The sequence below is a fragment of the Lacerta agilis genome, chromosome 10 (assembly GCF_009819535.1).
Source record: "Lacerta agilis isolate rLacAgi1 chromosome 10, rLacAgi1.pri, whole genome shotgun sequence".
In the NCBI taxonomy this organism is placed as follows: Eukaryota; Metazoa; Chordata; class Lepidosauria; order Squamata; family Lacertidae; genus Lacerta; species Lacerta agilis.
The window spans coordinates 21758256-21772381 of NC_046321.1; the positions used below are offsets into that span (position 1 = coordinate 21758256).

General features: G+C 43.3%; 1 protein-coding gene across 2 annotated transcripts in view; it reads left to right on the top strand.

Moving 5' to 3' along the window:
- The window catches only part of TBXAS1 (thromboxane A synthase 1), a 197101-nt gene that overhangs the window by 177297 nt on the left and 5678 nt on the right, over positions 1-14126 (top strand). The gene's annotated exons all lie outside the window — the stretch shown is intronic.

Here is a 14126-nt window from a genome sequence, read left to right on the forward strand (position 1 = left end):
GTTTAAGAATGGTTTCAGTTTAAGAACGGACTTTCAGAACGGATTAAGATCATAAACCAAGATGGCCTCCTGCACTAAGTAAGCCTTCAGTGCCACTGCTGATGAGGTCTGAAATTCCATGTCCTTTGGAAGCTGCTTCTTTTTTTGGGGGGGGGAAGCAGGACACCACCAATCCATAGCCCCTTATGTTCCATGTAAAGGTTCGTTGCAAATGACTGTCCTGCAGTGCCACCTGTCCAACACTGCAGTGGTTTTTGCATTTGGCAAAATAATCTTGCAAGACAGATTTAGGATTTCCGGTGAGCAGGGGTGCCAACTAAAGGGGGCAGAAGGGGCTTTGGCCCCCTCAGTATTTGTGGGCAGGGGGCCAAGCCCTCCAATATTGAGGGAACCCCAAACAGATTGGCCTCCTATCTGCAAACACTCCCTCCATACTCCCTATGTCCTGCCGCCGCCAGGTGAGCGCTTGTATGCTGGGGAGTGGAGGGTGATCTTTATTCTCTGTGCTGTCCAGCCCCTGCTGCTGGCAGAGCACAATGGGGATCTTTGTAGGGCATGCCTGGTTCGCACCCCCCCCCCCCAGATTGTGCATGGCGTGCATATGATAGCATGTGATGCTGGGCCCTCTCAATGTGGGGGGCAAGTTGGCACCCATGCTGGTGAGCAGCTGGCAAGGCTGCAGTAGTGTGCCTTGGTGCAAGTTTCTGCTGATGTTACAATGAGGAAATTTGCTGTATATTCTGTACTTGCACATCCTTTCAGAGATGACAATAATGGGTTGGACCCAGACTAACTTAAAGTCAATGGCACAAGATAATCACGACTTACATTCAATTGCTTTCAGCGGTAACTCAGTTCAGCTAACTTAGTCTGGCTCCGTTTTTGTGTAATTGCAGCAACCCATGCACACAATTACACTTTTCTGAAGACCCTTGCATACTTGGTGTGTTCTATATTTACTTGCTTACTTATTTACAGTATTTTAGACTTCCTCATCTCCAGGCATGAAATAATAAAAAGTGGGGGCTGAAAAAGCTAACATTGATTAGTGATTCAGGAGGCAATGGAACAATAAACAAATTAAAGTACCAAGCAGGCCCTTTTAAAATTCCAATTACACCTAAGCCCCTCATCTATTCATCTCTGGGGATTTCTCCCTCTCTCCCTCCCTCCCTCCCAGAGATCATAACAACTCATTCTGTGTCCTCCCATTATTTATTTTCTTCCCAGCAACTGCTCATCATGAAACAAGCCTCAAGGGATTATGGGTGGGGGGAAACTCTTCTTTAAGAAAGAGCGTGAAATGTGTGTGTGTGTTTGGTATGAGCAGCTGATACAGTAATGCACACACACACACACACACACACGGTTATATATATATCTGGGGTGGGGAATGATAGAAAAATGACAGGGAAATGGAACAAAATGCATCATATCAAGTGCTGGCAAAAATACAAAGTGTGTGATTACTGTTCATATTATATTAACAGAGGGTCGTCCCCCCCGCTCACTCTGCTTGCCAACCTACCTCTCCCCTCTCCCCTCTCCATGCCTGTTTCTCTTCCAGACCAGACCACCCTTTTTCTCAACCACACCTTTCCATTGAGAGGATGATACATCTCACTACCCCTTCCCTGATTCCACCCTGCCTTCCAGCTACAGATTCCCTCCAAAATAATAATATCCCTCCTACACTATTTTCCTATGTTTCTTTCTCTTTTCCCTTCATCTGGTAGAAAAAGCCTCCCTTGGTCTCAGGGGGAGAGGGAATGGGATCCCCCACGCTCTGGGCAGGCCATGGCAGTGCCTCCCATCCTACTCCTTCCAAGATGACCCAGGTGGATTCCTGCAATGGCCAGTTTCCAAGTCGGTTCGGAAGCTTCAGCTGGTCCTGAAGTCAGTGACCAGGTTGCACACCTGGGCAAGATGGTTTGAGCATATAATGCCAAGCCTGGCTTGGCTACACTGGCTGCACTCAAGGACTGCCTCTCCCCATATGAACTGATTCAGACCTTGCAATCATTCTCTGAGGCCTTTCTTTGTGTGCCTCCTCCACGAAAGGCCTAGATGGTGGCAACACAACAAAGGCCTTTTCTGCGGTGGCTCCCCTCTTGAGGAATGCTCTTCCCAAGGAAGCTCACCAGGTGCCTTCATTACATATCTTTAGGTGCCAGTTGAAAACATTCCTCTTCTCCCAGGCCTTTGGCCATAGCTGTCAACTTTCCCTTTCTTTGCAATGGGAAACGGCGCTGGAATAAGGGAATTTCCCGCAAAAAAGGGAAAGTTGACAGCTATGCCTTTGGCTAATTAAGCAATCTATGGCCTTCAAAACTGTGTTTTTGTTTTTGTGTTATTATGGTATGTATTTTTATATTGAAAGCCTCCCTGTGATCTTTGAATGAAAGGTGGTGTAGAAATTTAATTATTATTATTATTAATAATAATAGGGGTTTTTTGGAAGGGGGGAAACAAATCACAAGCCCAATTTTGGATCTAATGCTAAGCTTAGCTATGGTTAGCATAGCAGCAGCAGGACAGGGGAGGAGCAAACCAGCTGCAATTTTCTAAGTGCACCAACATATTTGGTCATCTGCATTAATTCATGGTTTGACTTAGCATTGCATGTGAACTGCAGGCAGCTCCATTACTGGAACTCAAGGACTGTCCCCAGGATTTGGAGAATATATTCCATGTGCTTAGTTGAGACAAGGGCAAATCAAGGGCTTGTACAGGCAGTAATTTTTTTATGGTCACTGCAAATTGCTTCCTCCTTAGTACTAGCATTAGCCATCTTCTTGCAATAATAATGTGATGACTGGACAAAGGTAACGGACAAGGGTAATAGCTGTGCTGTGGAGGAAGAAGCCAGTTTGCTCCATTAAAAATAAAAGAAAAAAGTTCCCCAAAAGGAATATGTATGCTGTAGTTCAGGAGCAGGAGAGCACTCATATTTCATAGAACAGTTGATTGATTTTTTAGGAAAAAATCTTGAGATGATGAAACATAGCTGTAGGAGTGAGAAGCTTTGTCTTTTTTCATCCAGGGATATGTGAGCGCTCATCCCTCCTACTGAAATGAGAATTAGTAAATCATAAGCTAATAGTGAGAATAGTAAGAAAGAGAAAGCAAAAACTTTACGATTGCAATGTACTTTTTGTCTCCATGCCCTCGTTCCTTTGATAGTATTGAGCAGAACCAATTTAAAGCAACCAACAGGCTTCCCATTTTTTGGTCTTCCTGTGGCACTTTGAATTTAAAAAATGGTCATTGTGGTTTCAAAGCCAAACCTTGGAACAAATCAAAATGTTAGGGTTAATTAGGTAAAGGGAAAGGTAAAGGGACCCCTGACTGTTAAGTCCAGTCACGGATGACTCTGGGGTTGCGGCGCTCATCTCGCTTTACTGGCCGAGAGAGCCAGCGTTTGTCTGCAGATAGCTTCCAGGTCATGTGGCCACCATGACTAAGCCGCTTCTGGTGAACCAGAGCAGCGCACGGAAACACTGTTTACCTTCCCACCGGAGCGGTACCTATTTATCTACTTGCACTTTGACGTGCTTTCAAACTGCTAGGTGGGCAGCAGGGACCAAATAACGGGAGCTCACCCCGTCGCCGGGATTCAAACCACTGACCTTTTGATCGACAAGCCCTAGGCTCTGTGGTTTAGACCACAGCGCCACCCGTGTCCCAGGGTTACTTAGAGTACACTACATTTAAGGGCACCTTCAGACATCCTTTTTAAGTACATAAGCAGAGCCCTGCTGGATGGGGCCAATGGCCCCTCTAGTCCAGCATCCTGTTCTCACAGTGGCCAACCAGATGTCCATGGGAACTTCGCAAGTGGGACCTGAACACAAGTACTCTCCCTTCCTGTGGTTTCCAGCTGCTAGCATTCAGAAGCCTCTAACGGTGGGGGGCAGAGTGTTATGCATTATATTGTGCATTCACTATTTGCAGTCATGATGGTACCAGGGTGATTCTGTGTCATCCCTGCAAACGTTTTGGGATGGTGACGCAGCTTTCGTTTCCATTTCCCGTAACTTCTTGCTGAAATCCTGTAATTTTTTATATATCCCAAATGTTCCAGTTTTATTGTTTTGTCTCACTTTCGTTGCGTTATAGTACAAAAAAGTCTTCCAAATGAAAATACTATAACACTGGGTAAGACTTGCAGAATACCTAATAAAGTAGAATGATGTGTGCTTTAAATTCCACCCCCCCCCATGCACCGCTGTTGCTGTAGTGAGGTGTTCCAGAATACACCTGAAAATACTCTAGTCTAGAGGAGCCCTAAATGTATAAGTGAACGTCTGCCTCTCCTGTCTTAGGTTTGTCTATCCCCCCCTCTACCCAGCCATCAAACTGGAACAGTAAGCAGCTTTCTGTGTTACAGAGTCATAGACATTTCTCCACCAGCCCACAAATCCACCCTAAATAAACTTAAAAATGCTGTTCAACTTTCTACAGTAGAATCCCACACAAGCAGCGAGTGATTATGCTGTGTGCTCTCTAGAGAAAAACCCTTTGGGTTTTTTCCCTTTCGTGCTCACGACACTAAAAGAAATAATAAGCACCCTTCATCAGTCTGATGGGCTCTATTTATATACCAAGTCAGGAAGGAGGGGAGAGGTTGGAGAGCCCCCCCCTCAGATTTTGACTTTTTAATTAGATTTCCTCTCTCACAATCACCCAGCTGTCTGGGTTTGAGCCACAGATAAGTGGAGCTAGAGCTGATAGCAAGAGCAGCAGGATTGGGGGGGGGGGTGAAGTAATTATTATTAGAAGAATACAATGCATTCATATGTTTATATGCATATGTACAATTTTCTCAAATTAGGGGGGTTTCTGGTTAAAGCCCATGTTGGATTAAAGGTGACTAATGCTAAGCAATATTTTTGATCCTCATGTTTGACCCTCTGCTTATCTTGTATACAGAAAGGGGAAGGGTCATGGCTCAGTGGTAGAGCATATGCTTTGCATGCAGAATGTCCCGCTAGCATCTTCTGGTAGGACCTCTGCCTATGGCTTAGATCTGTGTAGTGCACAGCAGCAGGGCAAGGGGAGGAGTGAAGTGATTTCTGATCCATGAATTCACATGCTTGCTTATTCACAAGTTCCCCATGCCATCCAAAACGAGACACGCCTGAAGCCCAGGAGAGCCACTGTCAATCACTGTAGACAGTACTGAGCTGGATGGGCCTATGATCTGGCTCCATATAAGGCAGCTTCCTATGTTCCTAAGCTCAAGACACAGTCAAGGCCAGACATTCTCAGGGCCTGAGGCACTTCCCAAGTCATGGTGAAGGCTATCCGAGTTATTTTGCACGTGAGGCAGAAATCCCGCAAGCACCTCCTTCCACGCCTAGGAGTAAAGATACAACAGTAAGCCAAATTACCGTAGTCACAATTTGCCACCCTTTTACAACACCCTACATCAGCTGTCTGAGGCAGCTCCCTTACTCCACCTAATAGTATTTAATTCAATTTATTTACCTATTTAAAATACGTCTAACCTGCCCTAGCTCTCAAGGTGGGGTGCATATTTAATTTAAAACAGCAGGCTGACACTCTATCTATCTATCTATCTATCTATCTATCTATCTATCTATCTACAGTATCTATTTACATTAATAGTTACTGAATTTCTATACCACCCATCATCTGACGATCACAGGGCAGTTTGCAGTATAAAAACACAAAAATGCATAACATAATAACAAACAAAAAATAGCCCCCTCACACAGTTGTTATCATTTATTAAATTTCACACAGTAAACAAAACAACAAAAAAGATCTGTCACACCCAAATGCCACACGAAACAACCAGATTTTAACAAGGCCACAGGTGGTACCAGGTGATTCTCAGAGGAGAGTATGTTCCATAGCCATAACAGGTAACCCTGGTGTTCTGCTGGGGTGATGGGAGAGGAAGTGACTTGTGCTTCCTCTTTCTGTGGGCTGCAGCCAGTGTTCTCTGGCTACTAGTGCAAAGGCAAGTTTTAAAGTTACATAACAGAGAAATCCTACGTAACAGCTGCGCTAGCAGAAACTTGCTGCTGAATTGCATCTTGCTGTTGGGTGTGCAACAAAATTTCTAGCAACCTGCTTATGCATTCTCTTTATGCAACAACACTCTGCTAGCTCAAAATATGTGTAACACTTACGCTACCAAGTGACTTTGACTTAGTGCTACATTGGATCCAATGCAAAAGAAAAGGGAAGATGCAGATATTCCCAGTACATCTTTCTGCACTTCAGAATCTGTAGGATATATACACATCTTTTCGCTTTAGATAGAACTCAGAAGTGTGAGGAAATGCAACACAAGCCATAACTACTACTTCCTCTGGTTCCGCTTCTGGAGAACATGCAAAGAGATTTGTCTTTTCCTATTCCACACACCCTACACCTGTAATCTGCCGTGAGATTTCGCAATTCTGTTCCTTTTGCTTTCTAAATGCTATATCCAGGATCAGAGGTACCTCTGAATATGTGTTGCTGTGGAACATGAGTGGAAGCTCTGCTACCCTCCTTCTGGGTTTCCCATGGGTTGGCCATTGTGGAAAACAGGTTACTGGATTTTATAGTCCTTCAGTGAGAGGCAGCAAGACTCTACTTATGTTCCTAAGCTGCAAGTTAGTTACTTTCTCCATAACTACATATGCAGGGTGTTGCCATGTGTTCATTACTTTACTAGTCTGTCCAGTAAAATCATGTGCAGGCTGATAAAACAGTGTTAGGATCTCACACAAGACAGCAAACCTTAGAACTCGACTGATAAAAAAGACTTTGTTTGTTTCATGTGTATCCTGCCTGTCTCCCATCATGGAATACAAAGAGGTTATCAAAGGTCTTGAAGAGCACCAGTTTTCTCTTGGGAATCAGCCATTCTGGGAAGGTCCCTGAACCATGATGAAATTGTGAGAAAACACACACACGGTTTCTGCCAAAATATTTTGACCCCAGACTAAATATATTGATGGCTGAAATCTCTCGCCTGCTTTTTCACTTTTTTATTTTTGCAAGCTCTGAAAAGATGCCATTTTCAGCTTTTTCTCCCCTGGTATCTGGGATTATGAAATTTTAATTATTATGTTTTCATTCTGTCCAAAAGTGCTTTCTTGTGACCAGCAGGATTAAAGGCCAGAAGACAGGTTTGCTCTAGGAGGGTAAACAAAATCAGGATAATGTTTCCTGCATAGCTCTTTTTCAGACACCTCTTTTCTTCTCCTAGGGTGGTAAAGGTTTCCTTGGTTCTGATGTAGTTACAGTGTAATTAGAGCTAACCAGCTGCCTGTGAAATAACCAAGTGTGTTTATCTATGCAATCGGAAACAAGGCATTGTAACTGGTAAATCATAAACAGATGGGCATGCTGCCCTGTGGGGTTTGAAAAGGGGAGAGGATGATGTGGGAGGAGGAAACTCTTGCAGGATGGGCACAAAGCATGGATCTTACGATCTCACTTGGAGTCAAATCCCAGTGTGATGTTTTGCACCATGGATGTATGAAACTGTTCTGCATGAATGGTCACCCATACAGCTCAACTACAAACAACCTTCTAAACCACAATGGGCAGAATGTGGTAACAATCCTCATGAAAGGATGTGAAAGCAGATTCATACAGGAAAGGGGATGTGCAGTTTAGCTTCCTTGAAGGGAGAGTTTTGACAATACACTTGCCTTCTATCAAATCTTTTTGGAAGAAAGTTCTATTGAAGATAAAGGCCCAGTTCGGATGAACACTTAAGCAAACCTTCCCCAACCTGGGGCCCTCCAAATATTTTGGATGACACTTCCACCAGCCCATCCAGCATTGTCAATGTTCAGAGATGATTAGAGTTGTAGTCTAAATTGTAGAATGCTGATCTAAATCACAGTGAAGCCTTGGACTTGGTCTGATGCTCTTTCCATTCCCCCCCCTTTCTCTTTGGTGCATGAGACAAGCATACTGACAGATTCTGTTTTCACTTTAGAACAAATCAGAGTTTCAGGTTACACCCAACTTAGGGAACTTTGGTTTGTCCTAACCAAAGCCCTGGTTTCAGTTCCTGTTCACTTTAAGTAACGTCAGGTTAAACAAATCACAGTTCTTCAAATTCAGATGTACTCCAAAAATAGGGGTTCTTCTAGTGAAAGCAGAAGTTTTCACAGTCGTCCTGTGCAGAAATGGTGATGGAGATGGGAAAGGCCATGGCTCAATGTACTTCATTCCCAATCATGCCAATGAATACATGCATTCAGGAGTAGCTACTTCATCTTGTATGCCTAAAGCATGGTTCCTGAAACTATCTAGGCTGTACTGAAGTCAGCAGTTTCAAATTCACAACCTAACTTCCAGCCTTTCATGGACTAAAGCTTAAATCATACAACCTGAGGGAATCCCGTTCTTACAAACTCAGGGTCTGAAGTCAATCTCCAATGTTTTAAGCACTTGATGTAGGCAATTCTGCTTTTCGCCTTGTGTAAGACAGAGATAATGTGTACTTTATAGTTCCTAACGACATGAGCATGGAGAAGACTATTAATTATATTCATCTCTATCAAATGCTTCTAAGCACCTCAGACAAAAGGTGCTATACAAAAGTGAAGAGGCATTATAAAATGCTGTAAAAACTATAAGTTGCCACAGAAATGCTTGATACAGCATTATGAAAATGAAGTTTCCCCTTGTCAATGTAAATAATAATTATTCTCTGTGGTGGAGAGTTCTTGATTTTATTTCTGTTATTATGATTACTTGCCTTAATTCCCAGGAAATCTAATCTGGATGTATTGACATACTTGCCCAATGGAAGTGAAAAATTACTATGCTTGTTGTAGATAACTATGGGAGGGCCCCACAGCTCAGCCTTGGAAGGCATGCATACTTTGCATGTGTTGGGTCCTAGGCTCAATCCCAGGCTGCTTTTCTCTGTTACAGTCCCATTTTATGATCCTTCCTATGGTGAACCTAATGATGAAGTAACCTGCTACAGTGTCACAGCTCAGCAAAAACCTTTTGAGGTTATTGTTGAAATGCACATTTTCCTGTAGTCTGTAAAAATATTTTGGCACTAAGACTGTGACTTGCATATGTTTTCACTGCCACACTACATTTTCCTTCAAAAGTAACAAAAGGTTTTCAAAATTCAGCACATGCTAGTAGTGAGATCCAGTTATGAAACATGACAGCTTGGTGTCAGGTTGAGAGGCACAAACTGCAGTTCCTTCAATTGCATTCGGTACTCATCAGCATTTGGTACACGTGGTTGTGTGGAACAGCATGTCCCCCAGTGGCAGGGGTGTCTCTGTGCCCCACATCTCACTACTGAAGCTGATGGGGGAAGCCTGGGCACATGAGAATTATCACAGTGCCTTAGGTCCAGAATGGAATTGGATGTCCTGATCTGGCCATAATGACAAATGGGCAGTCAGGGCCTGGGGATGGCCCAAACCATGTCTAAATGAAGAAGACCCCTGCTGGATTAGGCCAAAGACCCACCTGGTCCAGCATCCTGTTCTTATATTGACCAACCAGGTGCTTTTGAGAAGCCTCCCAGCAGGACCGGAGTGCAACAGCACTCTCCCTTCTTGTGGTTGCCAGCAGCTGGTATTCAGAAGCATTTTCTATCTACATCTATGGAGACAAAGCATAGCTGGCAGCCACTGACAGCCTTCTCCTCCATGAATTTCGTCCAGTCCTCTTTTATAGCCATCCATTACAAATTCTCCTGTGGAAGGTCAGTGTGGCTTAGCAGGTGGAAACAACCACCCACTTAGGACCCCTTCCCTCTCCTGTTGCCCCTTTGAAGCCAGACTTCCAAGCAAGGGTGCGCATTCCCACATTGTGCATGCGTGATGGGCATTTTCTCTTCCTTCTGCCTCCAGCATCACAAACAAAGGCTTGCAGATGAGAAAGAAAACACACACACAGACAGAGAGAGAGTGTGTGTGTGTGCAAAAAACAACAACAAAACAAAACACTTGAAAGGGAACCCTGTTCAGAATTCACATGACAGTCTCTGTAGTGTGTGGAGTGGGGGGAGAGATGAAAATTCACACCAGTGCTGATGCCTTTTAATATAAACATAAACTTGAGGAAATGAACATTTGATTAAACTAAACACATGGGCCTTTTATATCCACAGACCTTAATTTAAAGCGTTGTCACCTCCACGCTGCCAATGCCAGCTGGAGGAGAAATGATTTAAATTTATCGTCTGACTTCTAAGTGATTCCACAAAAGTCTGCTGAGAGGGCAACAGGGGAGGGGGGTGGGTTGGATATTCCTTATTTCAATACATCTGCAGTAACTACTAGAGAATGCTCATATATGGAAGGAAAGTTCCAAGTCTCAACTTAAACTACAATGCAAAAACGGCGAGATCCTCAGCTGTTTGGGGGCTTTTGGGATGTAGCTTTTAAAAATAAATAAATAAATAAATACCTTCCTTCCTTCATTAGGTTTCTGTGCTGCTTGCAGTTCTAGTTTTATTGTTGTCCTTCCCCTTCCTTCCGAGATCCTTTGCCATTCAGAATTTTTCTGCCACCCAAGTTTACATTTTGTACATGCCAATCAAAGGTAAAGAGAGATTTTTCTTTAAAACTGTACCTCCTTGAGTATATGGAGAGAATGGAAATGACTTTTGGGTACGAGTGTGTGCTTTTAAAGGTGAAAAATGAAACCTTGTTTGTTACATTGTAAGGATATTTCGGATTGTAGGATCCAGTTTAAGGCAAAGAATTGCAGCTTCCCTTGTAGGAAAGACAATGCTGGAAAAGTCAAATCATTTTATCACATGCTTTCTGATGGAATAGGGTGGCTGAATATGTCAGCCCATTCCAATAGAATTCCCATCAACCCTGATAATTGACCAAGCTGCTTATGTTGATGGGAATTGTATTAACTTGGGCCCATGATATCTTTGCAGATGACCTCCCACCAAGTCGATCTTTACGATCCTCTGGGCATGGGACAACAAGTGATTCTTCTGAGCTAAACTCATTTTCATAGTTGGAATACTTTCAGAGTGAATTGCACCCCAACACAGAGGGATGTGCTTCACTCCCCAGTGAATTGACAGACTTAGATTTGTCATGACTAACTTGTTCCATTCATTTTAATTTACATTAATTTATGTGGGGCAATCATGGAAAGTATTTCACGAGCCATATAATTGACTTATGTTACAATTTGTTTTCATGAATTTGAAGGGTGTAAATCCAAAGCCAACATAGATGCGGGAAATTTTCTTCTAGATGAGGGTAGAGCAGACTTTAGGCTGGTCCGGTTCACTTTGCTTTGTACCAGAATGCCAAGATCTACCAACCAGAGCCAGGTATAATAGTTAGAATTGATGCACAGAGTGCAGCTAGCCCACAGGTTTGTTTTCAGACCTCAACTGATCACACAGACGTTTCTTTTCCCGGTTAGCCTTCTTCATTCCAGCAGGCTACCTTAGATAGGAAAAGTTGTTTTGTTATTGAGATTGTCTGGAGTCAGAAACTCTTCCAGATGACCCAAACACCACATTTTACCTTTTGCCCACTCCTCTTCCAGACAGTTAAGTATGTCTTTTTTCCATGGATCTCAGCTGAATCCTCTACATCAGACCATTAGCTTACAAATAAAAAGATATGGCAAGTAAAACAAGGAATTCAGTTGGTTTTGCTAGGTTTTTAAACATTTCATTCATTGAGCAACGGTGAAATGGTGGAAATACACAAAACTAGCTTTACAGATGGGGAGAATTCTCTGAAAGTGGTGTTAGTGGAGGAGCAATAGGACAAAAGCCAGTATTAAGTAAATCAGATGTTTCCTTCCTTCCTTTTACAGAGTCCTTCCTTCTTGCAAACTGTAGGATTTTAGATAATTTATTCTCAGGTTTATGGATGATTTACATACCCATGCTTGTCTTCTTGTGATTGTAATGCTTCAGAATGTTGTTTGGAGCAGTGGGTGCTTGTATGTCTCCTTGGGGAACCCTCCATTCATAAAGGGGGGAAAGTAGCACATCAATGAGAACTATAGGCCCATCTGCAGTACTGTATCACCTTAAACAGCCATGGTTCCCCCACCAAAGAATCATGGGAACTGTAGTTTGCAAGGGTTTCCGTTAGGAGACCCTTATTTCCCTCACAGAGCCACAGTGCTCAGTGTGGTTTAACAATCAATTCCTCTTCCCAAATGACTCCAGAGTTCCCTGTGTGAAGGGATTGCTAACCCTCTCTGGGAATTATAACTGTGTAGGGAAAGGGATTCTTCTGACAACTCTCAGCACCCTTAACAAACTGCAGTTCCCATGATGCTTTGAGTGAAGCCATGACCATCTAAAGTGTTGTGAATCTGCTTTAAACTGGAGGGGGCCTTTAACTGGAAACCTTCCCCCCACACACACACTATTTTTTTAAAGTAATGAGCTTTAGAAATGGGAGGGAATTCAAATGTTCCAAAAGGCACCTGTGCTCTGAAGTGGTACAGTCTCAGGAGGAGCGAAGTGTGTGCTTTTTCTGAATAGGTACATGTTTTTAGAACATAGAAACGTGCCTTATATTGAATCAGCTCCTTGGCCCCACCTAGCAGGGTTCCCAACAGGACTGTTGCAGCCTTGCTGGAGATTCTGTGCATTGAATCCGGAACATTGGCATGCAAAGCATGGTCTCCACCATTGAGCTGCAGCCCTTCCCCTTCACAATCAGGCATCATCTTCCTTCCCCACGATTCTCACAGCTTCCATACTTCTAAAAGACCAACCGGTGCATTTTAGGTGGAATTTAAAAATCCTTTATTGCAGTCTCTCTGCAGTCTCTTTAAACACAAGACCTGGTTAAGGGCAAAGCCCTGCTGCAAAAAATACTGCATGTGTGAGAATTCTGCTCGGCCTGTAACCCCTCGCATCTATCAAGGTTACTGCAAAAGTTTGCACTGAAGCACCTCTAATGTTGCCTAACATTATCAGGTTTCCTTGACCTCCGCTGGCCTGAGTATGAAATAGAGATGGATCTAGTTTTGTTGGTAGATTATCCTGCTCCTAGAAGCTGGCAAAGGTCAGCTGTCCAGGCTGCATTCTTTGATCTTTCAGTAGACTTTGATCCATGTGATCAAGAAATATTGCTGGCATTTTTGCTGACCCTGGCTGAAGTTAACAGGAATGCATTTCAGGGAGGACGACAATGAGGTCAACGTTGATCCTAAATATTCTTTTACAGTGCTGGATTCTTTGGATGAGAGATTGTATCAAATTTAGAGTTGATTTACGCACACCCTCACTCACACACTTGCTACCACACTTGATTTGCAAATTTGTGATAAAGTCGGTAAGAGTCTTGGACTGTGTTAGGCGAGACCCAGGCTCAAATCCACTCTGTTGTGAAGCTCAAGCAGTGACTCTCAGCCTCATGGGGATTTGGATGGGCTGGGAGGGAATTGTGTACTGAGCAGTGGGGAGGGTGTGTGTGTGTGTTAAAAATGCAGTTACAAAAAATGAGGAAGCAGAAGCAGAAAGTGTACAGATTATTTGCACATTCTCCCTCTATGCTTTTCCTGCATGTCATGTGGATGTGTCATTTATGGCTCCCCCTGTCAAAGTGAAGACGAGTGTACTTACTGTTGTGGTGGCAGCACAACACCTAGAAGCATAGGTGGAAAACACATGTGCAATCTTGATTTATGCATTGCTTCCTTTTAACATGTGAAGCAGATAGGAATGGGCCCATATTTTTCCGTAAGTTTAGTTCTCCACATCAGTTTGGAGAAGTGTGAATTCTGAAGGATGGCTGTTTCAGTTTTCACAATCATTTCAAAAAGTGCAGAACGATAGATTTGTCCTTAAATGTGAACCCCACTGAATTCCTCCCCCATTCCCAGGTCCATATTCAGAAATCATGGCTAAAGGATAAATTCCCCAAGGGGCCTGTCTTCACCCTTAGCCATTCCTGCTCCTGGTGGTGAAAAAGCCACACAAGTCACTCTTTGCTTTGCTGCCTCATTCCTCTCTCTTAGCGTTAGGACTGCTTCTCCTTTGTACTTTTAATAATGTGTGAGAAGAGATCAATAAAGTATGCAACAACGCCAAATGCACAACTGAAGGAACAACGGACTGTCTTGGATCCCATGATTAAGCCCATATGGGCTCCCTCAAATCTTCA